General features: G+C 41.3%; 1 long non-coding RNA gene across 1 annotated transcript; it reads right to left on the bottom strand.

Annotated features, from left to right (window-relative positions):
* Positions 1-547: 547 nt before the first annotated feature.
* Positions 548-27,951, bottom strand: LOC110351991 (uncharacterized). Its single transcript, XR_002400250.4, has 6 exons — positions 27,557-27,951; positions 16,085-16,212; positions 6,957-7,167; positions 4,772-4,845; positions 3,304-3,513; positions 548-932 (listed from the first exon to the last, which is right to left on the bottom strand). It is a non-coding gene; the product is annotated as an uncharacterized lncRNA (long non-coding RNA).
* Between the last annotated feature and the right edge of the window lie 15 nt (positions 27,952-27,966).

Consider the following 27,966-nt stretch of genomic DNA (forward strand, 5'->3'; position numbering starts at 1 on the left):
GCGGGACAGCAAGAGGCTGTCCCCAAACAGGGATGTCAGGCTGGGGCCTTGGAGGAAGGTTGAGCCAAAGGTGTCCAGTGCAATGATACAAACCCAAGGGGGATGGTCCCAGAAGGAAGTCAGAAAGAGAATAAGCTGAAATAAAGATGAAGGCTCATATAAAAATATTATTGGCTTTTTGCTTCTAACTCTCCCATCATTCCTTAGGTTTGCTGGTGATTTACAGTAGTGGGAGTGGAAGGAGCCCTTGTATTAGTGGGAATACCACTGCTGATGGTTGACAGGGCTTGATGGCAGTGATAGCATCTTGGCACTGATGAAAATGGCTTGAATATTCGGGCTCCAAATGCTGGTGGGACAGGACACACAGACAACATTTCTTTGGGCCTTCAGGCAAGACGTAATACTATCATTTCAGTCCAGAGCTGCCTTTTTAGTCCCTCTCACATTTCCCCTTGGAGCCTGACTTGCCAGGCCAGCTGTCTCATGGCATGTCTGGCTAAATAAATTATTTATTGATTGATTTAAAAACACCAGTTTATTTGAAATGTACACATAAGTGCAAAATTTACATATAACCCCAACTGCCAAGAGAAAAAAAAAAAAAAAAGCAACACAACATTCACAATCAGGCATTTCCACTGATGAGAGCACAATGCTTAGTATTCAGGGCACTACATCTGAATACATTGAGAAAATTATATGTGCCAAACTGTTCATGCATTGCCTGACTACAAGATTTACTTACACAAACAGCCAGAGAAACAACATAATAAGAAATCTTCAGCCTATTTTCAGGATACAGATGTCTTAGCTGGGGAGTGAGCCTGAGGACCGGGTTTGTCTCCAGGAGAGGAGGAGCCCACTGCTTGTTTAGCTGCCAGGTGGACTCTGGCAGCTGGGGACCAGGGCAGCTCTGGAGCACTTCAGTCCTGCAGGGATGCAAATAAAAACACTCCTTGAGGTAGCTGCTAAACAGGTAAGGAAGAGCAGTGTTTTCAAGCAGCTTTCACTAAAACTAGCCACAAAAGCCCCACCTGAAAAGTACATTCACATTCATGGTCAGAATTCATACCCTGTTTTCAAGTGTTTTACAAGCTCATAGGCTTGCTGAGGAGCTACAGGGTGTCTGAGGATTTGCTGTTGCTGGTCAATGTCCTGCTCAAGTGACCCAAAGCAGAGATTGGGGCTCACTTTGAAGTGGCAAGTCTCTTTAGACTGAAGTCCACCTCAGTGAGGGGGCATAATCTCCTTCCACTCTGATTCATCACAGCGGTGAACTGAGCCAGCATCAAAGCAAGCACTGCCTAGCCAGAGACGTGATGGGAAAGATGTGATTCTACCAGAAGCTCCAAAAAGCTGGAAGCTGTTTTTTTTGTTTTGTTTTGTTTTGTTTTGTTTTATTATTATATATATATTTTTTATAGCCCATACTCTGATACACTTTTTATTATTTTTTTTAATATATTTTTTATTTTTATTTTTTCATTTTTACCAGTTTACCAAGGCTCAAAAACCAGCACACAAGGACAAATGGAAGCAGATTGGCTAAGCAAGTCCCAGCCAACTGGAACCAGGGAGCTTGCAAGGAGCCTGCCGTCCATCCATGAGCACCAGGTGTATGCCAGAGAGATCAAAGGAGCAGGCAGACAGGACCACAGCACATCCCAGTCTTTTATAATTCAGAAGCGAGGCCCAAGCACAGACAGATGGTAAGAGTCCAAGGTGTGAGAAACACTACAGCCTTGCCAAAAAAAGCATGACAGAGCAGCGTCAACAGGGAAGCATAGGTGAGGAGCCCATTTTGTGGTGGGGCTCAGGTGTACAGGAAACACTGTGTCACCCATAAGAAAAAGATGAGGTGGATGGTGAGAGAGAGGTGGTGAGGACTGCGTGAAAGAAGGGAACAAACACCTCTGGGGAGCACACAGTGAGGTCTGTATCACAGTGGTCAGTAAATCTGCATCTTAGGTGGGTGCTCAGGTGGGTGAAACTGCAGACCATTTAAGCCATGTCCTGTGTCAGATAATGGGACAAGAAGGGGAAGAACCTTCTTTCTATGCATACATTCTACATGCGCTATGTATCATATTTTTTGCATTTATTGAAGCATGATTTTGGTGAATTTGCTACCCTGTGGGGAAGTAAGTACTAAAAGTTCAGATCATTAATCCTTAATACTGAGTAGATGCAGCTTGTTAGTTTATGCTCTACCATGTAATTATAGCTGCTGTAAAATGTTCTTAGAAGCACACCCAACCAAGAAGCCTTTGAGAAGACACCCTGGAGTGGCCATTTGTCACTGCCATGCGATGCTGGGAGCAGGACCCCCTGGTCTGCGGCGGGGACAGCTCATCCATAGAGATTTCCTTTAGAAACCTCCTACACATCTGTGTCCAGGTGGGTGAAGATACATTTTCAGCAAGTCTGACAACCGACACCAGACTTTGGCAATCAATTTGAATTCAAAGATAGTATTTTCAGTATTTCACAGGTAATGTAAGATCGGAAAGCTGATCTTCCCAAAAGAAATCCCAGCCAATCCCTTTCATATCTCCAACCACAGTCTCTTTTTGCTGGGTCCCTGAGTTTGGCACCTGGACTTGACTCTTGGTATTTTCCTGCAAAATCATTTGTTCCTGGACTCATCACACCGACTCTGGGAACTGTCATTGGGCATGTTATATGCAGGCTACCCTCCCTCAATTTCATCTTCCTAGTTGCTGTATTTAAAACAGTACCTTAGTTTAGAGTTAACAACTTGCTTTGTGCAGATATTTATTAAAATCTGGGTCTCAAAAGGCAGTGACAGTCTCATGCAAGAGGTCAAATTCCCCTACCGCAAGACACATATCCTTGACAACTTGTGCTGTCTGCACAGAGAAGTGTTCAGACGTGTTTACGGTGATTTGAATGTAACAGTCACCTGGTTGAGTGGATTACACAGTCCTTATGCGATTAATTAAGCAGCAACCAAACTCGTTTTTAGCAGCCAATGTCCTTGCTAAACTACCAAAGTACTCTGTAGGGGATCGGCAGAAGCTTTTGGAAAAATTAGTTGCTTGTCTCTCCGCAGTCAGAAATCAGAGAGCAGAGGCTTGTGCTGACGTGCACAGCCACACAGCCCAGAAAAACAGGACTGGGGGATGGGTGTTGCAATAATCATCGGTGGACACAGAATAGGAAGGTGTCTGAACAGAATCCTCCTAACAAAGGAGACGATTTTGTAAAGAGAAAATGCATATTAGAGAAGTGTAGAGGATTCAGAGAAGAAAGTGAAGGCTGACGTGACTACTAACTCACCTTGTGGACTGGTCAGATCGTAAATGACCTAACCCCACCTTGTGGTAGCTCTGGATTAGTTTGTTTGCTTTGCACCTCCTCATTTGTTCAGACTATCCTCGTGTTTCAAAAGTTGCATTAGAGACATACATTCCATAAATTCAAGCTTGTAGATGACAGTGATTAACAGGCATCACCATGCAGGCTTCCATTTAACAGTACAATCTGTTACTGAAAAAGGACATATACAATGCTGCACTTAGTTAACAAAAAATGTAATAGAAACTGGATGAAAATGATCTCTTTTTGAGAGATATGGCTGTTTTCCCTGCATTTGTGAAATGAAAACATCAAAGGAAGAAACCCGTTGAATGACTCACGGGCAATCTATTAGCATATTTGCCTATCTCTGCAAGCCATTCTTAGAGCAACACTTTCACAAAAGCTACCTACTACAGAATGGTGTCTGTTCTGGCTAGCTTGCTGGTCACCATCGTGATATAATCTCCTTCCAAAGCAATTTAATTAGCACAGTGAAAGAACTGACCTTTCTCAAGATTTTATTTTTTTTCCACTAGGCTAAAAATATCTCACTGAATATGTCAATAGTATCCTTGATGCACACAGCACTCTAATACCCTATTGAAAGGAAAGAAGCATTTTAAAATAATAATTTTATACACAACAAGGAAAATAAGCTTTAAATTAGGCAAAATTATTTGGCATGCAAAACTATGGAGAATGTCCTAGGTAAAAAAAAAAAAAAAAAAAAAAAAAAAAAAAAAAAAGGACTATAGATAGCAATGCACCATGCTTCTCACAGAGCATTTTGTAGTAAGCTATTACTAGTAATGGTTATTACAATGCTTATTACAAAAGAACTCCATTTTATTTTATTTTTCTACCATTCTTAGATCAAGAGGCACAGAAAATTGAACCAATTTGCCCAAGTCCATCTCACAAGCAGTCCATCTTGCAGATTTTGCCCACCAGGATGCACCTGAAATTTGCTTCTTCATCATTTATTAATTCCATCCTTGCCTGGACTGCAAAAGCATCAGTGGATTGTGCACAGCGTGCTCAGTGTCTTTGCGGAGCAGCTATAAGCACACATCTGTACCTAGCGCAGCACTCAATAGCTCCTTGCCAGAGCCCAGTGGGTGCTCTGCATTATTCCCACCCACCTATACCTCCTTTTTTAGAAAAATAAAAACTGAGGTTCTGAGAGACCCCTTACTGCTGCTGCTAGTATGGGCCAAGGATTCCTCCAACAGCTGCAAATGGCTGTCCTGTCTACTTCTGTCTTTCCAGTCCATGTCTAACAATAGAAAGAGCACAGAGGGTAAGGCTCTCAAGAAGGAAATGAAACGGCTTGATAGGTACACAGGATGCATTTCTCTCAGTGAGAACACCCCTTCCTCAAGAGATTAAGAAATGAAAGGTTAGCAATTATTTAGGGCAATACACAGTCTAGGCATGAGCTACATACATGTGATTTGTTGGTGATCAAGCGCTGCCTCATGACCAATAATATTTTCTTGTTGGATTGCTTAGTCTTCAAGGCTGACAAGACAAATGAAATATTCTGTTTTTCTCTGTGTAGTAAAAAATAGTTATCCTCTTCAGTTGCCTCCTTTTTTTTACTATTACCTTGTGAAAGACATCAGCAGCTACATGTTCTGGCATGGTAAAGATACCTTTCATCTCTCAAAACAGGCAGTAGGAAAAATAACATTGGGCTCAGAAAGGTTGAATCTTCATGGAAACACTAAACTTATTTTATATATGTTTAAATGCAAATATTTTTCATAGAAGTTTTTCTAAAAAGCAAGGTAAGGTAAAAAAAAAAAGGGGGGGAGGGGATGAAAAATATTTTTTAACTTGCACTTTGATTTGTTTGAACTGGCCATTATAAGAGAATTAGGTAGTGTTGTTTCTAAGACACAACATCCTGCTTAAAAATGTTAGCCAGCAATAGACACTGGATGGGATTCACTTTATGAGTAAAGTTAGCCTGGCTTTTCTCCTCCATGCAATTTTTCAGACCTCTTAAACATCATGTCTTTCCAAACAGTCCAGACTAAAAAGGAGTTTGAGCTTAAGCACAGACCAGATCCCATAACTGAAATACAATGTGCACCTAAACTGGCCCTGTTCCTTGTTGTGCCATACAATGTCTGTGTGACTGTGACCTGCTGCAATGACTCCACAGGTCTCTAATTGCCATGTACAATATGAGATACCCATGAAATAAAATCTATAAATCCTTTAAGCACTTAGCCACTGCAGCACTAAGGGCCAGAAAAGTACCCAGATGGAATATGTACATTGGAAAAATGGCAAAATGCCAAGCATAAAGGGACTAAATGTTAGGAAAATAAAGTGGATCCAAGCTTTCAAGAGGTAATTATAACTTTTGGTAAGTAAAAAAGAAAATATTAAATGTCAAAAGTCTGTGTCATGCCCATGTAAGTTATAGGAGTGAGTCATATTAACTTCACCTCAGCATCATAAAACTAGCATTGAACACAACAGCCTGCTCTTCTGCTTGCAGCAATTTATAATGCCTTTTTTCCCCTTTAGCATGACACAGGGAATAAAACAGCAGTATCTTGCCTTTATATTTTACTTTCTTGCTTTGGATCTTGCAGAGCTTTGAAAACCGGTATATGTGTGAGGCAGAGAAACCCATAGCGTTTCTTGCAGAGAGACAATAAAAGCCACTTCAGTGCCTTGGACAGAAGCAAAGTGTGGGTGGACAAGGAGGGTGGCATGTCTTCTGTGCAAGAAAGGCTCTTTCAGGTTTCAGGCCACATGGGAGCAGAGTCACCTGTCCAACTCAACCTGCCCTCTTGGGGCTTCCATTTTACCTTACAGCACCAAGCATGAATTTCACAGATGGGATGCAGACCTCCCATCCTTCCTGGTCCTGGTGTCAGTAGCCCTCTGTGCAGAAGCTAATGTACTGATCTGCCTTCAGAGTTGCCACAAATCTGGCTAGTAAAACAGCTCAGGCAATCATTATTTTTTTTTATTATTTTTTTTTTTTGCCACTCAGTTTCCTTTGCCTACAGAAAAATCAAATGTTTATATTTTCTGTACATCCCAAACTGACAATGTTCTTTTGATTTCTGTGTCTATTTCATCAAGGTTACATAGCAGTATATAACAAGTCTTGGTGAAACTACAGCACTGAGCTAAACGAGGGTTTTAGTAGACGTAAAACATGAAGGATTAATTCATGTCGAAGGGTTTCCACTTCTTCTTATGTACCATATGAGTTGTTATGATAGCCTGAAGATGCATTAGTCATAAAAGTTAATGGGAGGGTCGTAACATATTTGTTACATGCATAAATCATAACACCACATCTTTAGACATGTTTTGGTGGGGAGATGAAAGCTCATTAGTGGCCTGGTGGGGCTGAAAAAAAATAAAGGGGGGAGAGGGAAAGGGCTACCAGTGAGCTTACCCCAACAGAAACACTGTAAGTGTAAAATAAGAGGCTTCCTCTTTAAAATGCTGGAGGATTTCCAGGTTAATGGTGCCATTGAAGTACAGGGCTGCATCATTACCAGAGGAGCCTGGTGAGGCACGCAAGGAGCCTTTCTGCGAAGGGTAGGAACCACCAAGGCAGGACTGCCTGCTCTGTTCACCTGGAGCCCTGGACGCACCTTGTTCAGCATTTGCATCACACCAAGCTGCACGCAGCAGATCTCGCAGGGGACATATCAAATATTTGGCACTGAACTTGATTCAGATGCAGGACAAGTGATGGTAGGCATGAATAAAATAAATTTCTAGTGGGAGGTGACCCTGCCCGTGCCAGGAGGGCTGGAGTAGGTGATCATTAAGGTCTCTTCCAATCCAAACCATTCTATGACTCTATGAAAAGAGAAGCAGAAACAAAAAGATTTTTTATATGAAATTATGGAGGCTTGTTTGTGTACCATTCAGGATAATGAAGACATATTTAATTTAAACTGTCAGTGCAAAGTAATTTTGAATCTAAACTTCAGCACTTTCCCTGATGATTGATGGGATCCTGCAGTCCTGAAAGATCAGAGAAAGCATTTCATAGCAGTAACTATCACTGAACAGCCATAGTGTCCAGGGCAGTGTTACAACTCAAAATGTAGTTCATCCCAAATAGAAGTATATGTTTGATTTAGTAAGGTACGTGTGACCATAGCTGCATTCATTCCCAAGGTTTTTGCTCAAACATTTGCTTGAAGACAGAACATAATACAAAAGAGTAAATAGAATTATCTACATATCCAGAAAAGAAAGGGTCATGTAGTAAGGATAAGTCAGTGAAACTGACATAATGGTGATTGGTTGCTTTTCAGCTATCCTTTGCATTGCCATTTTTTTCAGTAAAATCGTGTATTGTGTCACACAGCAGAAACTTTCATAAACTGTGGAAGTTCAGATGGCCAAAAGCCTCTTTAAGCCATTTTAAACAAAGATTCATGAGACAGAGACTTGAGCAGGGGTGGCTGGCTGTCACTGCAGCAGCAGACCATCTCCTGCAGCACTTCCTGACCTGCTGCCATTTGCAGAGCCAGACTTCAAGACAAAAATAAATAAGTAAATAAATGGATTTCATGTGTGAAAAAGAATGGACGCAGTTGATGTCAGTGAAGGAGTGGATGCACCATCATTGTAGGCTAACGCCAGCTGCAGCTCAGCTCACTTTTTGCCCGGTAGGAACAAACCAGTCTGTATGTCTGGACAGACGGAGAAAGAGCAGGATAAAAACGGTCCTTTAACACCCATGTGCACAGCCAATCTCTGGATGAGCTGGCTTCCTTTAGGCTGGGAGGCAGTGGCGGAGACCTAGGCTGCAAAGGAGCTGTCACTGAAAATGTCATTGCACAAATTCAGGAAAATGTCATTTCCCCAATATTTCTTGCAGGATCCCCAGAGCTGTTCGTGTATCCGCTCTCATTTAACCGGGTAAGATCAAACGGTAAGACTAACGCTTGATGTTATTTTAAAACCATCCTGCAATTAGGCACATATGGTGAATTTACTGTAGGCTAACAAATCAATAAAATATATATATGTATATATATCCAGAAAATGTGAGCATAAACAAAAGTCAATTGAATTATACCAGAAGAACATAGGAACTGCTATACCTCACACAGTATTTAATGAGCAATAAATTATTTTAATGTGTGATCACTTTTTCTTTCTTATTTCCATCCATAATATCATGATAAAAGTTCCTGAGAGTGGAAATAAATTAATCTTATTTATTTTTACCATTATTTTACTGCTAGAGTGATGTGTACTAGTTTAAAGTATATAATATTCTTTTACAGAAATTGTTCTTGTTTTCTCACAAAGACTTCATCCAACAGCATAAGAAATACTTTTTTTTTCTAACCCACAAGGCTTTTTAAATTAAAAATACATCTGTCTCCTGAATGGATATGAGCACACTCTCTGTCCAGCACGGATGAGGATTCTAGTTTAAATCCGTAGATTACACTTGGTTTCCCAAATTAGGTTGTCTAATGCTTGAGCATATACTGCAAAGTGTCTAACAGAGCCATACATCAATTATAAAGGCCTATTGAATCCATGTTGCTCCGAACTACGTGCATTTATATAATACAAATTAAACACTAGAAAGAAGTCACACCTTCTTGCTGTTCATCTGTGCCAGAATTGATTTTTTTTTTCTGTTGCTGTGGAGGGAAAAGTTTTAATAATCACGAAGCCCCGTGTGCCAAGGACAGCACTGTTATTCTGCATTTTGCCGCAGAACTGCAGCAGAACAGCAGATCCTCAGTGCACACTGCCTCGGCATGGCTTGCCACCTGCTCAAGCCAGGATTTGGCCCACAACTGCAGATGGGATTCATTCTCAGATGATTTAATCAACACCAATAACCTGCTCCCACTGCGACATCAGAGCTGCCTAGTCACTCATCTCTGATTAAGAAACTGTGAGTCACTTTCTGACTCTTCTCTGGTGCTTTTGTCTGCAGAATAATTTGGATTAAATATTTATGAAGAGCTCTGCATAGTTGCAAAGTTATTATAAAGATTAAATACGTTGGAAAAAGTGCTAAGCTTAGGACACTCTGCTGTGGTTATGTAATGCCAGAAAAAGCATTATTCTTAAAAGATAAATTGATGTAATTCCCTGTATCCAGGAGGATGATCAATAAGTAGTTCATTTAGACGGTCATTGCATTCCCTGGCTACCCAAAAAAATAAAAGATCAATACATAAGTTTTCACACGTGATATGTAATAAGGAATTGTTTTCTCTTATAAGCCAAAGTTGTATATGATTTACTCCCCATAAAACCCACCTGTGAATATTGCTTTAACCTGAGGATTGCTGATGTAGAGCTCATGTCTGGTACTGCACACACACACAAAGCCTGGGGACGGGTTGCCAAATGAAGCTACTCAGAATACTTGCAAACTTCAAAGTTCAATTGTGGACTTTTGTAGTGTTTTCTTTGTAACCTTTTTCTGTTTCTGAATTATAAATTTTATTTGCCAAGATGTCTTAGAGTATGGAGTTTTTTTATGCCTCTTAAAGACTATGCTCCTGTTTGTCATTCATCTTTCCAATATGTAAGATTAGTTTTCTCTGTCAGCATGGCTATCTGATATACCCTGTACTTTGCTTTTGGGGGCGGGGGGAGTAGTTTTTGCCTAGTAACTTTTTTATTATTTTAGTATGGACTACTGAGACTTCTACCTCTCATGAGGCATAAGTGAAAGAATTTAGCAACTTCTAGGAACACTTTTTTTTTTTCCCCAACTATTTAGAACTATTAAAAACAAACAAAACAAACAAACAAACAAACAAACAAAAGCAAATAAACCCTGAGGTCAATATATTTCTTTTACTTTGTACTCTGGAGGAAAAAAAAAAATGAAGAAAAGTGAAAGGCAAGTTGTGCTTTTTGTTAAAGTGCTTTTGCTATATGTACACTTGAAATTAATACCATGGCCATGTTTTAAAGCATTACTCATTCTTCTCTACAGTTTAATTTTGCCTTGATACAAGATTTTATTAGAATAAATCTAAATCTCCTCTTTTTCCTGGTGGACACAAATTCAGTAACACTCAACAAACATAGAGTTCCTTGGTGAGCAGGAAATCAAACAAGTGAATCAATCTCATTATGTACACCCAATAAGTGATGCAGAATCTACTTTGTTGTACTAATCATTTTTAACAAAGTATACAACAGAATCAGGCATTTTCCCAAAGCAGAATGCTATGAACCCAAATCACACATTTGCAAGATTTAGCAGCTGAATGTGGAGAATTAACATTCCTTTAACTGCCCTCAGATTATAAGTCTCTATCACCAGGCATAAGCATACTGAGTCGTGAGAGGCCATAATCAACATTGGAAGTCTTTTTAGTTTGTTTTTGTTTTTGTTTATCATGACTATTCTTTGGCAGCCTTGTGGGACCATCTGAAAGTGTCTGCTACATGGCCCACCAGGAAGGCTGGCTGCCCTCACAGTAACGTGTTCGGAGCCATCACATCCAACCAGTAACCATTTCTATATGAAATCGTTTTTATTTCATTGAGGACTGGATTTATCTTTCATAAAAATGAATTTTTTTCTCTTATCCCATGATCTGAAAATAAGTTGGTAGTAGGATTGCAGATGTATGGCTGTGGATCCTCCCCAGCTATCGAGTTTTGCTTCCGTTGATGCTTCTTAGATCTTGTGTTTTATAACTGGCTCAAAGGTAAGTGCTCTTCTTCAGTACATGGTCTTGACTGACCGGATTATTCACAGTAAATTTGCCTTACTAAAGCAAGAATTGCTGTGCCTTGGGCATGTAGGACCAGAAGAGAGCCTTGTATGCCCTGAGTGCCTAATTGGTATGTGTGTGAAATGAAGGCACAGTGTGACTGGGAACAGAGAAGGCTAAGGCTGGCTTCCAGTCCTAAGAAAATAAGGTGCAATGAAAACCTTTAGAATCCCTACACTGATGTGTTTTAGTTTTCATTAATAAGAATAGAAGTCAAGGTATGTGTATGGTTACCTTCATTAATATTAACAGCAATGGAGGGTTTACTGGATATCTTATCTTCCCTTTAAATAACAAATAAAACAGCTTTTTTACTCCTCTGAAGCCCCCAGGTAAATTCAGGCAGAAGGACAGTGACACTGCTCTCAGATAAATGTAAAGAACAGTAACGTTTTAGCTTGCTAAGCACATCTCTTGTTTTCCCACTATTACACCAATGAAATTCCCATTTGCCCAATGTAGAACATTCATTTCCTCATGGGTTGTTGCCAATTATTGGAAAGAACTGATCAATAAAACAAAATTATGGGATTCATGAATGTTAAAAAGTCATGCATAATTTACAGAGCATTTTTAATTCCAACATGCTGGAAGTAGTCTGGTATACACGTAAAAGACCATAGCTACTATGCACTGCAGATGTTAAGAAAAACAAGTTGAATTACTGCATTTGTTTAAGGTATAGAAAGTATTGTCCTGATATTTTTGAAACAATCAGGAGATACAGACATGGACAAAGATTTATGACTGTGATTATCTTTCTGCTTGCTGACGTAAATTAGCCTTCTGGGAAACCTAAGTTATTTCTCAATATGCTTTTAATGGTCTGAGTCAGAACTGCAGATGATCTCTCTCCTACAAGGGATTTATAGTAAAAACAAAGGTGAGAGCTTCCGTTGCAAAGGACAATAGAAGTGGGAACAGAAATACTTCGTGGGTGTTAGCTCATCCTTCAGTGTGTCACAGGTGCTACTGCTAAGCAAACATGACTCTAGCATGAAAATAAAGTGTTTACTTTTCCATCTGGATCAGGCTGATGATTATTCCAATCATTGACATTATCTCTGCAAACAAGGAATTATGCCTCAAACTGACAATGCAGGGTTTTCAAGGCAATGGAAGTTTTTTTTTGCCTGAGATCATCCGTATGTTCCAAACCCCATGTCAAGTGGGTTGAATGACCGACGTACTTCCGCATCTCTTTTTCCTATTAATACTATTATACCTCCAAATTTGTGTATGATATCTGCCCAGAGTCCCACCACACACGACCCAGCATTGCAGCAGATGCTGCTTTGTACAAGGTTAGCAATTCTGGCAGTCATGACAAAGATAGGAGTGGAGGGAGCCATAAAGCCTGAGCAGTTTGTGTTCTGGAAAATTCATTTCTGTCCAGATGGTAGACCAAGAGGTTTCCCCACTTTTTCTATTCCTTCCTGCTGTAACTATTGTCCATATAAGCATGGTAAGCATGGCTGCAGCTGTGAGTGCATGAATGGGCTTATAAGACCACCCCTAAATGCAATGAATAAGAAGAAAGCTGATAGAAAATATTTAGATATGCTTATCTTTCTAACAGTGGACATCTGCTCTTATGACAAACTTCCTGGATAATTTGCATAGTATATAGCCTCGACACAAAAGGAATCACAAACGTCATAATCAGATGCTAAAGCAAGGATGATAAAATAGCATGGGGCAGCTGGAAACATCAGTAATTTATATCTTGGCCCTAGACGTTGCTGTTATTTGCCTGCTCAAGGGCAAAATGTTTTAAGAAATGGTGCTGGGACATTTTTGCAAAGTGCTTCTGTTCCATTACAACATCATAGGTGGACTAGAAAAGAAAATTAACTTCAGATTTTCAGGTTTTGGCTTAAAACCAGGTGATTGGAGAGCCTTATATGCTTTCTTTTTGCAAATAGGTAGGCTTCGGCTTTGGTTCAAGAGACCCTTACAGGCAATCCATTTCCAGCACTTTATCTTTTCCTCACATCTGATCTCAGAAATCCTGGTGATGTTGCACTGGTAACACACCAAATAACTTGTGCACAGCTGCTGAGTATGTAGCTTTTGTGCTGAATGAATGGTATTCACCCTAGTAGAGGTGCTCCTGGTGATTTGAAGTCAGACCTTTTGCTGGTCAGACCTCTGCCCTGTGCTCCTCCTGTTTGTGCCCTGCCTTGCAGAGGCTTCCCTGTCCTAATGCAGGGAAGGAGCCTTGACTGCCAAGGGAGACATGGGGCTTCCTGCACTGCCTACAGGCACTGCACTTGCAGCGATGCCCAGGGGCAGTGCCACATGTGTTCTCAGATTGAATTAGTCAGTTTTAATTTGTGCACTAATTCAGTGAGGTCTGTTCTGCTCTTCTGTAGTTTAGCTTGTTAATGACTCTGATCAAAGTTGTTTTCATGTGAAGAAATTCTGTTTGGACTAGAAAGAAATTTGCTTGGACCCTTAGTATGTTTTCCTTCACTTATACAACAAGTTTCCATCTGGTCCTAGAAGAATCATAGAATCATAAAAGTTGGAAAAGACCTCCATGATCATGTGGTCCAACCATCACCCTACCAGCAATGTCACCCACTAAACCATGTCCCCAAGCACCATGTCCAACCTCTCCTTGAACACCCCTAGGGACGGTAACTCGACCGCTTCCCTGGGCAACCCATTCCAATGCCTGACTGCTCATTCTGAGAAGAAACGTCTCCTCATTTCCAATCTAAACCTCCCCTGGCATAACTTGAGGCCATTCCCTCTAGTCCTATCACTTATTACCAGTGAGGCGAGGTTGAGTCCCAGCTCCCCACACCTTCCTTTCAGGTAGTTGCAGAGAGCACTAAGGTCTCCCCCGAGCCTCCTCTTCTCCAGACCAAACAACCCCAGGTCCCTCAGCCGCTCCTCACAGGACTTGTGTCCCAGGCCCTTCCCCACCTTCATAGCCCTTCTCTGGACATGTTCCAGGGCCTCGATGTCCATCTGGTAGTGAGGGCCCCAAAACTAAACACAGCACTTGAGGTGCAGCCTCACCATAGCAGAGTACAGGGGGACAATCACTTCCCTGGTCCTTCTGGCTGCACTGTTCCTGACACAAGCCAGGATGCCGCTGGCCTTCTTGGCCACCTGGGCACACTGCTGGCACATGTTCAGGTGAGCATCAGTCAGCACACCCAGATCCTTTTCCTCTGCACAGCTTTCCAGCCACTCTGCCCCCAGCCTGTAGCACTGCACGGGGTTGTTGTGCCCCAAGTGCAGGACCCAGCACTTAGCCATGTTGAACCTCATCTCATTGACCCAACCTGCCCAGGTCCCTCTGCAGGGCCTTCCTACCCTCTGGCAGATCAACACTTACCCCAGCTTGGTGCCATTTGCTTACTTACTGAAGGTGCACTCAATTCCCTCATCCAAATCATCGATAAAGATATTAAAGAGGATGGGCCCCAACACAGACCCCTGGGAAACACCACTGGTGACCAGTCGCCAGCTGGATTTCACTCCATTCACCACCACTCTCTGGGCCCAGCCGTCCAGCCAGTTTTTAACCCAGCAAAGAGTGTACCTGTCCAAGCCATGGTCTGCCAGCACCTCCAGGAGGATACAATGGGAGACCATGTCAAAGGCATTGCTGAAATCTAGGTAAACTGCATCAGCAGCCTTTCTCTCTTCCACCAGGAGGGTCACCTGGTCACAGAAGAAGATGATGTTGGTCAGGCAGGACTAGACTTTCATGAGGCCATGCTGGCTGGGCCTCATCCCCTGGTTGTCCCACGTAAGCTGTGTGATAGCAGTCAAGATGACCTGTTCCACCACCTTTCCTGGCACTGAGGTCAGGCTGACAGGCCTGTAGTTCCCCAGGTCCAAGACCCTTCTTATAGATGTCTGTTACATTGGCAAGCCTCCAGTCATCTGGGACCTCTCCAGATGACTAAGGCCACTGATAGATGATGGAAAGCGGCCCAGCAATTACATCCACAAACTTCTTCAGCACCCTCAGGTGAATTCCATTTAGCCCCATGGACATGTGACAGTCCAGGTGGAGCAGCAGGCCTCTGACGGTTTCCATCTGAAGTTTGTGGGAAGGAGGTTGTTCTTCTGCTTCCTGTCCTAGACTTCCATGTCAGGAGATTGAGTACCTCAAGGATAAGCGGCCTGACTAGAAAAGACGGATGTAAATAAGGCATTAAGAAATTCAGCCCTTTCCTTATCCTCAGTAGTCATGTTCTCCTCTGTGTCCAGGAAAGGATAGAGATTGTCCTTTGTTCTCCTCTTGCCATTAATATATATATATATATAAATGTTTTTTGTTGTCTTTAACCATAGTGGCCAGGTTGAGCTCGTGCTGGGCTTTAGCCTTCCTGATTTTCTCTCTCATATGTTGGCAACTTCCTTGTACTCTCTCCAAGTTGCTTGCCCCTTCTTCCACTGGACATAAAATGTTTTTCTCCCACATACTCAGCAAAAGATCCTGGTTCATCCCTGCTGGTCTTCTTCCCTGCCAGCTCATCTTAAGGCACACAAGAACAGCCTGCTCCTGCACCTTGAAGACTTCTTGAGGATCATCCAGACTTCCTGGGCCTTTCTGCCCTTCAGAACTGACTCCCAAAGGACCCTCCCTACCAGTGTCCTGAACAATTCAAAGTCTGCCCTCCAGAAGTCCAAGCTAGCAGTTTTACTGATGCCCCTCCTGACTTCACCAAAGTACTACACATTTTAAAAACTTGTCCTAAAGGGAATGGTGAGGAATTTAACTCAGTCTCTAAAGTTTGCTTTTGGTAAATTATTTATTTATTTCTCAGGAAAAAAAAAAAATAGAAACGTGCTCTCCCTATCACTCACAGGGTCCATTCTGATGGAGCTCCTTGTCTTCTCCTGTTCTGCTGAAGCATGTTAATGCAGAACAAAGACACAAAGCAGTCCATGACTGCCAGACATTTCCTGATAACATCTGCCTGACCTGCTTGAGGGTAATGAAGATAATACTTCTTTTGGCTTACCTGAGTCTTTGTGCAATAAGCTCAGCGCTTCTTGTTATAGAGCACTGCTCTGCCACAATGCTGTGTGGTACTAGATGAGAAGACTAGGCCAAAGTTAGTTCTTACTGGTCATGGTATTTGTTGCTGTTCTGGAAAATAAAAATAAATAAATAAATAAATCATTTCCCTGTCTTGGTTATCTTTTATAACTTACGCCTCCTACTGATACTTGTAAAGCATGTGTCAAAGCACTCAAGACTTTTATGTACATTAAGCAATTTTAAGCACAGAACCCATCATTAACCCATTATTCAGATGAGACAGGAATGCTTGCACTGCAGTCAGGAGCACAGTGACATTGCTGGGTGCTGCCAGAAGCAGGATTTGCTGCCTCCTTCCCTATGGCTGAGACGAAAAGGGCCAGGGCTATGACGGGCAGAGCCATCACACAGCTTCTTGGCTGCTGCTCTTCCCGCTCCAGACAGGCTGGGGGAAGGCAGATGGCTCCCGCAGTTTGTCCTTGCTCCTGGCACAAATGAGGGAAAAATTGTGACTGTAAAACATTCCACGCCTTTTTACCTACGGTTTCCAAATCACTGCAGCTGTAGCTTCACAGGCAGAGTGTATAGAGAACAAATCATGTCACATGAGAGGGAAACTTTTCCCAAACTGAATTTCTACAGACGTTTTTATAAAACACTAAAAATTGTCTTTCAGTAACATGCCCCAAAGGTATATTGAGAAAACATAAGCAGAGGTGCAGCAAAGATTACTTTGGGGTCCTTCCGGTCCTCCTAAATACACTGGGATATACATGTATGTTACAGATTGTGGAGAACCAGTTTCACTTAAGGTTTGGAGTAAGCACTGCACAGCTTTTTCATGGCACAAGTACAATTTTACTGTATTATTGAAGACTGCATAGCTCTGTCTGAACTGTGCCTGGAAAGGGTAGAAAAGGCCACAGATGTTTTTTAGATGTTTGCAGCTTGACAGAACACAGAAACTGGACAAACAGGCATAAAGAATTCCTAAATGAAACTGGTGCAAAAGGCATGTTAACAGACTGGCAGCAGAGATGATGGGCAGTGCAGGAAGAAACGTGGCAGGAAGGTGGCATGAAAGACAAATTTGAAACCCTGTCTCCACAAAAATCAGAAGAAAGTATTTTGCTGACTTTTGTCAAGCAGGACTTCGTTTTTGAACCAGACTTTTCCTGAAGTGAACCAGGCTTGCTATGTTATGTTCAGTCTGAGAAACCACATTTTGTACCGTTTTTGTCAAGGCTGGATGCAACTGTAACCAGCACGACTGCTTGGTGCTCATGTGCACATACACACAAGATGGCAGGATCAAAACTTCTGTACACTGCTCTGCTCCAAGTCAATCTGTGGTGCCACTGATCCCTACTGACTGTCAGTAGCACTGTGCCCACTACACACCCAGGTGAGCCTGTCCCTTAGGGTTTGACTACAACAGCAGGGAGGTAATAGCTTCACTCGTCCAAAATAACATTTTTATATAAAACAAAATGAAACCAAAACAAAACAAACCAAAACAAACAACATTCCCCCTCCCACCACCACCAACACCACCAGCACAAACCCACATGAATAGTTATAGGCGTATTTCCACCAACAGGCTGGAGTGCTTGCAAAGATCCAGAAAAAAAAAAAATAGCTTGGTATCAGCCACTCAAAATATCAATATATAATGTGAGATTTTAAAAGTGGAAAAGTTGGAAAGGAAATACATTGTAAGATCAGCTGTTATTGTTCATTAATTTTTTTTTTTTTTGGTGCAGAAAGAGATACAGGTACCATTAACAGCGGAGATTCCTGACGAAAGATTTTCAGAATAAAATTTGTTCTGGAATATAGTCCCCATGCCTGAAAAATGCAGATCACTTGCAGATATAGTAGTTAAATTCCTTTGCTCTCTAGTTTTGTTGCTTCTGTAGGATGCAAATGATAAATGAAGCTTCACAATAGAACCTGTAGTGGTAAATAATGCAAAGCTGATGCAAAGTAAAGATGCAGTAGGTATTTATGCAATTGGTGTTAATGTCACATTACATGGGAAAACCTCTGCTTTTGACAGGAAGGCATAATGAGAACTGATATGAGGTTTCTCATCTTAATTTGAGGAACATCTCTCAAAAAGTAGTTTATTCAAGAGAAGTACTTCCCACATTGGTATGTCCTTTTTCTTTTCTTTTTCCTTTCCTTTCCTTTCCTTTTCTCTTCTCTTCTCTTCTCTTCTCTTCTCTTCTCTTCTCTTCTCTTCTCTTCTCTTCTCTTCTCTTCTCTTCTCTTCTCTTCTCTTCTCTTCTCTTCTCTTCTCTTCTCTTCTCTTCTCTTCTCTTCTCTTCTCTTCTCTTCTCTTCTCTTCTTTTTCTTTGTCAGAAACACTTGTATTACTGCAAGTGTCAGAAACCAAGGAATGCCATTAAACTGTAGTTCCAGGACGAAGGTCAGACTCGTGTGCTTCTGAGAGATGAACAGCTCTAGTTCATCATTGTCAAGCACCTTGGAGGCTCTTCCTCAGCAAGTATACTACTCCAAAAGTATACTACTCCTCTAGTACACTACGTGTCCTCTTTGAGGATGGCATAGGCTGTCTGTACGCTGAATCATCAGGTTAATAGCAACAACTTTCCTTCACAGAAGCCACAGTTCATGACCCGCTAAGGGTTCACATATGACAGAAATGCAAGATTAAGCCTCGTCTAAAAGGCAGCCAAAACCCAAAGCAAAACTAGGGAACAGGAAATCTTGCCTAACATGTTAACTATTGCTAAATGTATTTATTTTTCTGAATAGCGTTCTCATAAAGCAAACTCTATCTCATTATTTTAGCCTGGTTTCTGAAAGACCTTTGAACCTTTTGAAAATCTGTTTTCAAAGTCTGTTTTCATCTTTTTGTCTACGAGAAGGACAACAGACTGAAAAAAAGAAAGCCATATGAACTATCCATAATAGGTATATCTCGTAACTGTTATCAGTTGCCATTATAACTGGTATTAGTTTAAAGTAAAACTTTCAGGGATCATGTTTTATTAGGTTCCAGAGAATGTCCTGTTAAGTTTCTCTCCTATCTGTATGTTTTGATGTCAAGAAGGACATTTTGACATATAAAAGGCTGAATCTTCTCCAGATGTCTCTCATGATATCTTGCTTCAACCTTAATGTAAGTCAATAAAAAAGAATCAAACAAAAGGCACAACACTATCAAAAAATAATCCCTAGGATAACGGAGCAACTTGTTTTACTGGATTTAACCTGTGACTTTTTTTTACTTTTTTTTTTTTCTTAAATTTTAGAATTGCTTTTTTTGTTCCCTAAGAGAGCACAAAGTCTTGTTGAGACGAACAGAGCTTGTGTGTCAGATAGCTCATTCTCTCCCCATTTTCCATTTGCTGGACCTCCAGCAGCTTGTTCCTGATGAAATGCTGTCACTGGATAGTCACAGATACCGTGGAGGAGCACATTCACATGGCCTTAACTCGCAATGAGAAAAATTCATTTATCGTGGATCTGTGATGATTCTGACCAACTAGGAGATAACATCCAATTGAAAAAATAAAATAAAATAAAATAAAATAAAATAAAATAAAATAAAATAAAATAAAATAAAATAAAATAAAATAAAATAAAATAAAATAAAATAAAATAAAATAAAATAAAATAAAATAAAATAAAATAAAATAAAGAATCCTGTATTTCTCTTAGATTATCACAGTGTGTCGCCCTTGCTCCATGTGTTACTCTTCTAGGTAGCACCTGTAAGAAGCTGGAAAGGTGAATAAACCATCTGCACAGCAGAATAGTTTTCATTTTGGAATTTGACCTTCTTTATCAGTGGCTTGTTTGCTTTTGTTTGTCTATTCTTCTCTACAGGAGAATATGCAAACACTGGAAATGTGCTCAAAATCCTTACATATGTATATTGACAATTCCTTGTTCTCTAAGCATACAAATAGCTGCAATAAAGGTCTGAAGCATGTATTAAAAATACAATATTGTTACAGATTCCAAGAAAGGTAAATACACTGAAAATACTGACATATAGCCATGATCCAGTACGGCTACCATGCATCTATCAGATTCCATGCTTCTTACTTGCAGGACATATGAGCTTCTGGTGTAACCATGAAAACAAACAAACAAAATCTGAGCAGAATTAATCAGATTCTTCATTACATGCAAATGGTTCCATGCAAGCTAAATGCAAATTTAGTCTCAATGCATTTGCAAGTGCAATGAGAAGCAATTGTAATGACAGCCAGAGTTAGAATCATTCTGGGGGAACAACCTGTGTGGTACAAATGTGTTATTTTCACTTGGTACTGACACTATATATAGCTCTGCAGACGTTTTCTTTTTCATTCACATAGAAGAAATTGCTTGGAAATAGTCCCATCTGAATTATTTTGAACTGTTTGCAAAATAGGCATCTTGCTACATTTTGCTTTAGGAGATAATTCAATTTTTATTTTAAGGAACAATGTTGGTTGGCATAGTGCTTTTACCCACTGAATTCGGGCTCATTTGAGAGAAAATGACAGTTTTACTTCGAGTTTTGAAAACTGGTCTATGAAATTAATCAATAAATTTGCACTGGATATGTGGTGGTGATTTCCTCCCTGTTGTTATTGCATAGCAGTGAACAGATACATCTCTTAACTAAATAGAAATAATGCCACAGAAAGGCTAGGAGTCTAAAGGAAATTGCTGATAATATATGACAAGGATCCTGGTTGTTGATTTTTTCTAAAAAACACATTTTTCTACACAAAGTCAAGACTAAACTTAGTTTCCTGGTGAGATATAGTTACAACATATTTTCACTTTACTGCATGGCGCTGGTGACTACAGCTACAGATATATGCAGTTCATTTGTCCACTTCCACAAGAGACAAACAGCTATGGCAGAAAGTACAAGCCTCTGCTGCTCCACATGGCAGCATCAACAATCTGCCCACAGACATCTCTCTTTGGATAATATAAAATTATTCTATGGATTACTCTGTGTTACCAGTGTCATCACCTTTTCAGCCAGTCCAGCCTCATTTTCCCATCTAGACCGCAGTAATGGTTATGTGAACCTGGAGAACTGTTGTTTTACTGGAATGTCATTATATCTATGGAAATGCTCGGTATGCCAGCCAAAGATAGGTACTTAAGCACATAAAGTACTACAGACACTGAGGCCAGGGAGATATGAGATGCTTGTGAAGACTTTTAGCCAGCCTTTGGAAATTGTTGATCTGCGGGTGTAGTAATGTCTCTTTCAGCAAAGCTAAACTGGCTCTCCAGGGAGCCCAGAGACTACCCAGAGACTTCTGAGGCCACAGCTGCTGCTTACAGAGATGCTTTCAGGTAGCAAGAGATGAACTGAAGAAGGTGCGTGCTGGAGATGGAGGGAGCCGTGCCTCTCACCAGGCTGCTCCAATGAGATGCCCTTGTGACATCCACCTGTCATCTCGGGTCTTCTTGCAGCAGCTGGCCCCAAAAAAGATGCAGCCCAAAGAAGAAGCTGTCTGGGCCAGGAGAGCATGTGAGTTTGTTCCCTAGTTTCTTTAGAAAGACAGCACATATTCAGGATAATTAAAGGACTTTTCACTATAGACATTTGACTATATGTGCAAATGAATAGGAACCTACCGAAAGTCATAACTAACGATTTTCATTAAGAAATCATCATTATGGAATTTTCAGTGAGGTAGGCTAGTAAGACAGCAGGAAAACATATTAAAGAACAACCTGACTAGTGCAGAAAAATGACTGTAATAACCAACAACTGCAAAAAGCCTAGGAACAAAATCCCAGGCTGTGCAAGTCCCTTCTTATAATGTCTTCAAACCTTATGTTGCAGCAGGATTAAATCCCTTTTTCTCCCCAGCGTATACATCTTAACGGAAGACTAATTAAGACAGAATACGTACTGTGGCAGAAGGCTCTGTGTGACAGCAGCAAAACCAAGTTTTGCTAATCGCCCTTCCGAGCAGAATGGTACCTTTTCTATGCCCAGACATAATCAGGTGTCTCCTCCAGCCTCTCTGCCCACCCCCTGGCCTGGGCACCAGCACCAGGCAGCAGCCTGCAAGGGGATGCTGCAGCTCGCAGCGGTTGGCAAGAGCCAGCACAGGGTCTGCCCGCACCCAGCAGTGAGTTGCCATGGCTACAAGGTGAGCACTTTGGGGAGAAAATGGAAAGATGAACACTGGCTGGGCTGCCAGTCAGCGACCCACCCTTATTACAAACCAAAGCTGCGGTGTGGCCTTGCACAGGGCAGGCAAGGGAAGGAGATGCTCCAGCCCCTTTGGAAGCTGCTGAGCACTGTAGGGTGTCCAGCTTTTGCTGAGCCCATGTCTGTTTCTGCATGCAGATGAAGCTCTAGGAAAAACGATTGATTTATAGCTGATGTGTTCATTTTCTCTTTCCCTCACGCACACTGTTTAGCCTTTGGAACTTGGTTAAAAATAGAGGAAGAAAGGTTACAGTGCCAAGGAGAGACCAGAGTTTTTTCACAGTAAACATTACAGAATCTAATGTTACAAATGCAGCCCCTCTGTCTCTCCCAGTAAGGCAGCAAAGAGCCTCTTTCTTCCCTAAGTTGGATTTCCAAGCCATGTTTGCTGCTGGCTCTTCAGCAACAGATATGTTTGACATTGTCATGCTTGCTTTCTTTTTTAATACTGATTTTTATAACCGGTTTGAAGGCCACAAAAACCACCATTGCACTCATCTAGAGTCTTTCAGTATAGGATGGGGAAATCTAGTGTGTGCGACTGGGGCTGAATGCAAAACACCACTGGTGCCAACAAACAGCAAATGAAAAATGCCACATTTCTTACTCTGAAAGAGGATCACTCTGCATAAAAAAAAAAAAAAAAAAAAAAAAAAAAAAAAAAAAAAAAAGGTAAAATCACTCTGGGTTACCTGGACTGAAAATCATGCAGTATTTCACTGTTGGACCCTTTCTGGTACAATCCAATTTCTCACATTGAGCCCTTTTTGCTACAGGGCTGAAGTGGGAGTGCCCTGCGCCCCTGAGATGCAGCACAAATTGACCCAGGACTTCTGGCAGGAATTTCAACCCCTGACTGAGTGCAGCAATGGTAGAGCTGTGCTACTGGCAAGTGACAGAATTTGGAGGAGCATGAAGGTCCCAAGATTACCCATATTTTATGCCAGAGTGTCAGTGGCAGCAGTGGTGATTCAAGTGTTTGTGCAAAAGATTTCAAAACTAACATCTGTCCATAAGAAAAAACAAAAGAGGCAAAACTTCAGGAAATCTTTTGTCAGAAGAAAGAAAATGCAGTGAAAAAAATCCATGAGGTCTTTAATCTATTTATCCATTTCCTCTCTTCTTTTTCTTTTTTTCTCTAACCAGAAATTAACTGGACCTTGGTTCTCTGAGAGCATCCACCTCCCTTCAGGCTGGCAGCAAAGATCCCTAATAAGTGCACAGCTACATATTTTCTTGCCCTATTTCTCTTCCTTCATGAGTGAGAGGCACAGGATGCACTGACTTGCCCAGCAGCCATGTCACTTTTAAATTGTCTCCTTGCAAACTTTTAGTTTGCCTCTGAAAACCCCTCTCAAAGCTTTTGTTTGCTGGGGCCGCTGTCTCCCGGAATATCTCACAAGGACTGAGATGGATTACTTCATATCACCCAGGAATAAACCTTAGCTTTGTCACTGTCTTATTCATATTTGATAGCATGAATTGCTAACAGGCTTAAATTTGCATACCAGATTAATCACATGCTGTCTTCCTGGTCTTGCCTGAAAAATTTTACAATGTGTCAAATTACAGTCTATGTGGATTAATTTCACACTCAAGTTTTTCCTTAATGTATGTTTAATTTTCATTTTAATGGAAATTAATGCTGAGTACAGAAAGGTCAGGTGATGGACACATTGCTGCATTGGAAGGGAGAATGGGAAACAACACAAAACTCGCATTTCTCACACAAGCACACAGTTTCTGCAGGCTGCAAGGCACGCTGTCCAGTCGGATGCCAATCTACAAGTGAAACCTGTAGGAAGGTCTTTGGGCTGAAATCACAGAGATCCTCAGCAATACACAGGGAGCACTGCCCAGGATGAAGACAGCTTTGCCACAACTGGCCCTCTCCTGCCCTGGATGCCTGTTCCCCTGGGGCCAGAGTTGCTGGGAATTGATGCACCTCTGTCTCTCATTCTGTGCTTCCCCACACTTCTCTTCCTCTAGACCTGCTGACTTCACAGCATCGATGCCAGTGCAATAATTAACCCAGGGTAGATGTTTCCCTGCGTACCAAAAAACAGAAAAAGTCCCAAAAATGCAAAAGGTGGGTGAAGCATAGAGATCTGACAGTAAGCTAGGACAAGAAGATTTTTTCTGCCAAATCAAGCAGACATTTTTCTACAGGCTTTTTTTTCTGATATGAACTTGTACTTATGTCATGTATGCAGTCTCTGTCACATTTCCTGTAACAGTCAGGCTGAGGAAGGTTAGGACTGCAGCAGTCTGCAGCTGTTGACAGAACATCTCAACAAACTACAAAGGCTTTGTGTGGCATCTTGTTTTTCTGTTGTTTGTTTGTTTGTTCTGTTTTGTTTTGTTTTGTTTCTTTGGCTTGCATTAGATGGCAAATAATATAGCCGCATGCAATCTTGTTTGCTTCTAAAAAATTTTTGACAATGCCTTCATTGCAGTTTATGCAGTTTATCCCTGTTTATCCCTGAAAATCCTACCTGGGGAAGGAAGATCCTGGCCGGTTTTCCCCCAGTCTGTCGATAAAGAACTACAAAGGAACTCTGCTTGTTGCACTGCAAGTGCAGTACATTGGATTCCCTGGGGAATGTAACACCAAAAGACCTCAAGACATGCAGACAGAAAGGACAGCATATTCAGAGGAGGTTTTCCAGTGCTTTAAGTAAACTTGGACAAACACTCAAGCTGAGCAGCAAATCATACCTGAAGGAATCCAGCTAATTTATTATTATTATTATTATTATTATTATTATTATTATTATTATTATTATTATTAATTACTGGACTTCCCTGTACAGCAGTGGGTATGCCCTCCTCCTGCAATTGCCCCTGGAGGTTACTGTTCCTTCACCTGGACAGCTCCCACAAAAAAAGGGAGGTACTGCCTTCAAGCAGGTACCCCTGGAAATCCCTCCTGGGGAAAGGATGTATCACAGTGCATTCTAAGAACAGCACAGTAAGGAATCTGAGTCTGACTAGGAGTCAAAACTTTCTTCTAGAGAGAGAACAGCTGGAGAGAAATTTGGTGGAGCAGCCTTTTCCCCAACTCAGTTGTAGTTCACCAGGAACTCCTCAGACATCAGTCCTCCCTTGTCAATCAGTAGCAGCCCTAAAGGGTTGAGTGTCAATAGAGATACACCCACATTGTCCTTGACCCTGCAGTCTGGGCTCTCTCTCTAGGGCAGACCAGAAATTTACATTCAGGAAGGTAAAAATGGCAGGTTAGGTGGAAAATAACAAATTCCCTGCTCTGAAACACAGTCCAGAGAGAAAAGTACTACGCAATCAGAGAATCCAAGAATCAGAGGAGGCATCAGGGAGAGGTTTGGGTCTCTTGTGCCCTTTGCATGGGATCCTCCAAGACTTGCCATCTGATGTCCTGGGGCTTGCCCCAAGCCTGCCCATCCCATGGCCATGGCCAGCAGGCTGGCAGGGGGCACGGGAGCCTGCCCCCTTTTTTCTGCCCTGAGCTATAGTGACTGGGCCTCGTTGACTGGTGGCATGGTGACACGTGGGTTCTGGGGTGCTGCTACAGCCCCACCAGCACTTGTAGGCCCAGTGGTGTCCTGAGGAGGACCAAGGCCATTGGGACTTTTTGCATTAAAGGTTTAAGTAATTGGAATTGAGGCCCAATTAACTCTTATAATCCAGTCATGTTTGGGGTACTGAACTAATCCCAATGAGGAGAAAGAGGGGATCAGCCCGTCAACTGATTGCACAAGTCAGAAGATACCTTATGCAATGATATCTGTCCATATATCATGGCATCTTTCCTAACCTATTCAAGGGAGAGAGGATGAAGAGAAGAGAAGAGAAGAGAAGAGAAGAGAAGAGAAGAGAAGAGAAGAGAAGAGAAGAGAAGAGAAGAGAAGAGAAGAGAAGAGAAGAGAAGAGAAGAGAAGAGAAGAGAAGAGAAGAGAAGAGAAGAGAAGAGACAAAGAAAAAGAGTAAAAACAACCATGACCTCATCAGATGGCACATGTTTCAGCACTTCAGGAGAATATATGGGTTGAATGAACAGATTGTGCCAGAATCTCTCTCTTGCCAGTTTGTGTCCTGTTTATAAATAATACTAAATACATTTTAAAATATTAAATGGGCTGTGCATTACTGGTATTTCAGTTATTGTCGTATGGTCTTTTTTTGTATACTGGGAGAGTGCCTCTCTCTGCATCAGATTTCAAGTGCAATCAGTGCTGAAGTTAGAGCCCTGCAGATAAATATGCTAGCACAAAACATCCTCTCAAAGGAGTTTTCAACCTTGGAAACTACTCCTCTGGTTGTTGATCAGATTTTATTTATTTATTTTTTTATTTCTGAGGCACCCTGCAAGTCTGATCAGTTCATCTGGACTATTTCTAAAGAAATGAGGTACACAGTGCCCTGTTTTCTATTTGAAAAGTTATATTTCTCCCAGGCAGCACAAAAATTCACAAATGCACAAGAGACTTTTTTGAAGTATTTTTCTAAAAGCACACACATTGAAGGACAACGTGGAAGCTCATATTTCAGTTTAACTTCTGATCGCATCTGTGGCATGAATCATCATTGTTACATTGCTATGTTTTGTCTATTAAAAATTAATTGAAGACTGTGTGTAATTGGGATGCATTTGTCAGAGTCAGATTGTTGTTTCTTGGTTCCAAGGACTGCAGATCTTTAGGACAGGTAGTTTCCAGACGTGTCTCTCTCCTCATGACTTGAGATTGGCCTGCACACTGCCTTTCCAGTCTGTCTTCATCTGCTGTTCCTTTTCACAATACTACTGTACTGTGCCTTAAGCATAAAATCATGTAATTCCCTCTACTTTCAGCCTCAGTATCCAGGACTGCACATCTTTGCATATAGCACATATAGCAAGATCTCATAACTTTTCAGAGATGCACAAAAACTTTTTGGCACTTGATGAGCAGGCTGTTCAAATAGATGGGGAAAAAAAAAAAAAAAAAAAAAAAGACACCCTCAAATCCTTATTTTCCCCTATAGTGGTAGGAAGCCAGATGCCAGTGTTTAGTTATGCCAAATGAAGACAACAGAGCATAATTTTAAGATTCCTACCATTCATTTTTCATTGCCTTTTGTCTTAAAATTGATATAAATAATGACACACACTGTATCTGAGTGACGGGTGCAAACTCATTTAAGAAGAGCAGGTACAATAATTAAAATTTTATCGCTGTCAAACACAGAAAGGATCGGCTTCCTTGGCAAGAAAGAATCACATACCTTGGAAAGGATAAAGACGGAATTTCTGCTGTACGACACACGTGCAGCGAACAGCTTCGCACGGAGCAGGAAAATGCACGCACCCATTTCCGTGCTATTTTCTAGGAAAAGTGCCTCTCGCCATGCCGTCCCCATGCCGTCCCCAGCAGGTGGCAGTGCAACCCCAGCGACCTTTCGCCTTCACTTCGTTTTAATTTATACTAATTAATTTCAGGAGATTGAAGTTTAAGGCTACTTTTCTTTTAGAGTGACTGTCGCTGGTGCCTCTTTGCATGCTCGCACTACGGTAACATTAAACGGGACTGTATGGATATAACAGGATTTTTTCCCAATTTTTCCTTGTTTACTAATCTATTTATGAAGCTTCACTGAGGCACTTACAGAGGGCTGATGACGTGCTGAGGAAAAAA

This window comes from Anas platyrhynchos, chromosome Z, assembly GCF_047663525.1.
Source record: "Anas platyrhynchos isolate ZD024472 breed Pekin duck chromosome Z, IASCAAS_PekinDuck_T2T, whole genome shotgun sequence".
In the NCBI taxonomy this organism is placed as follows: Eukaryota; Metazoa; Chordata; class Aves; order Anseriformes; family Anatidae; genus Anas; species Anas platyrhynchos.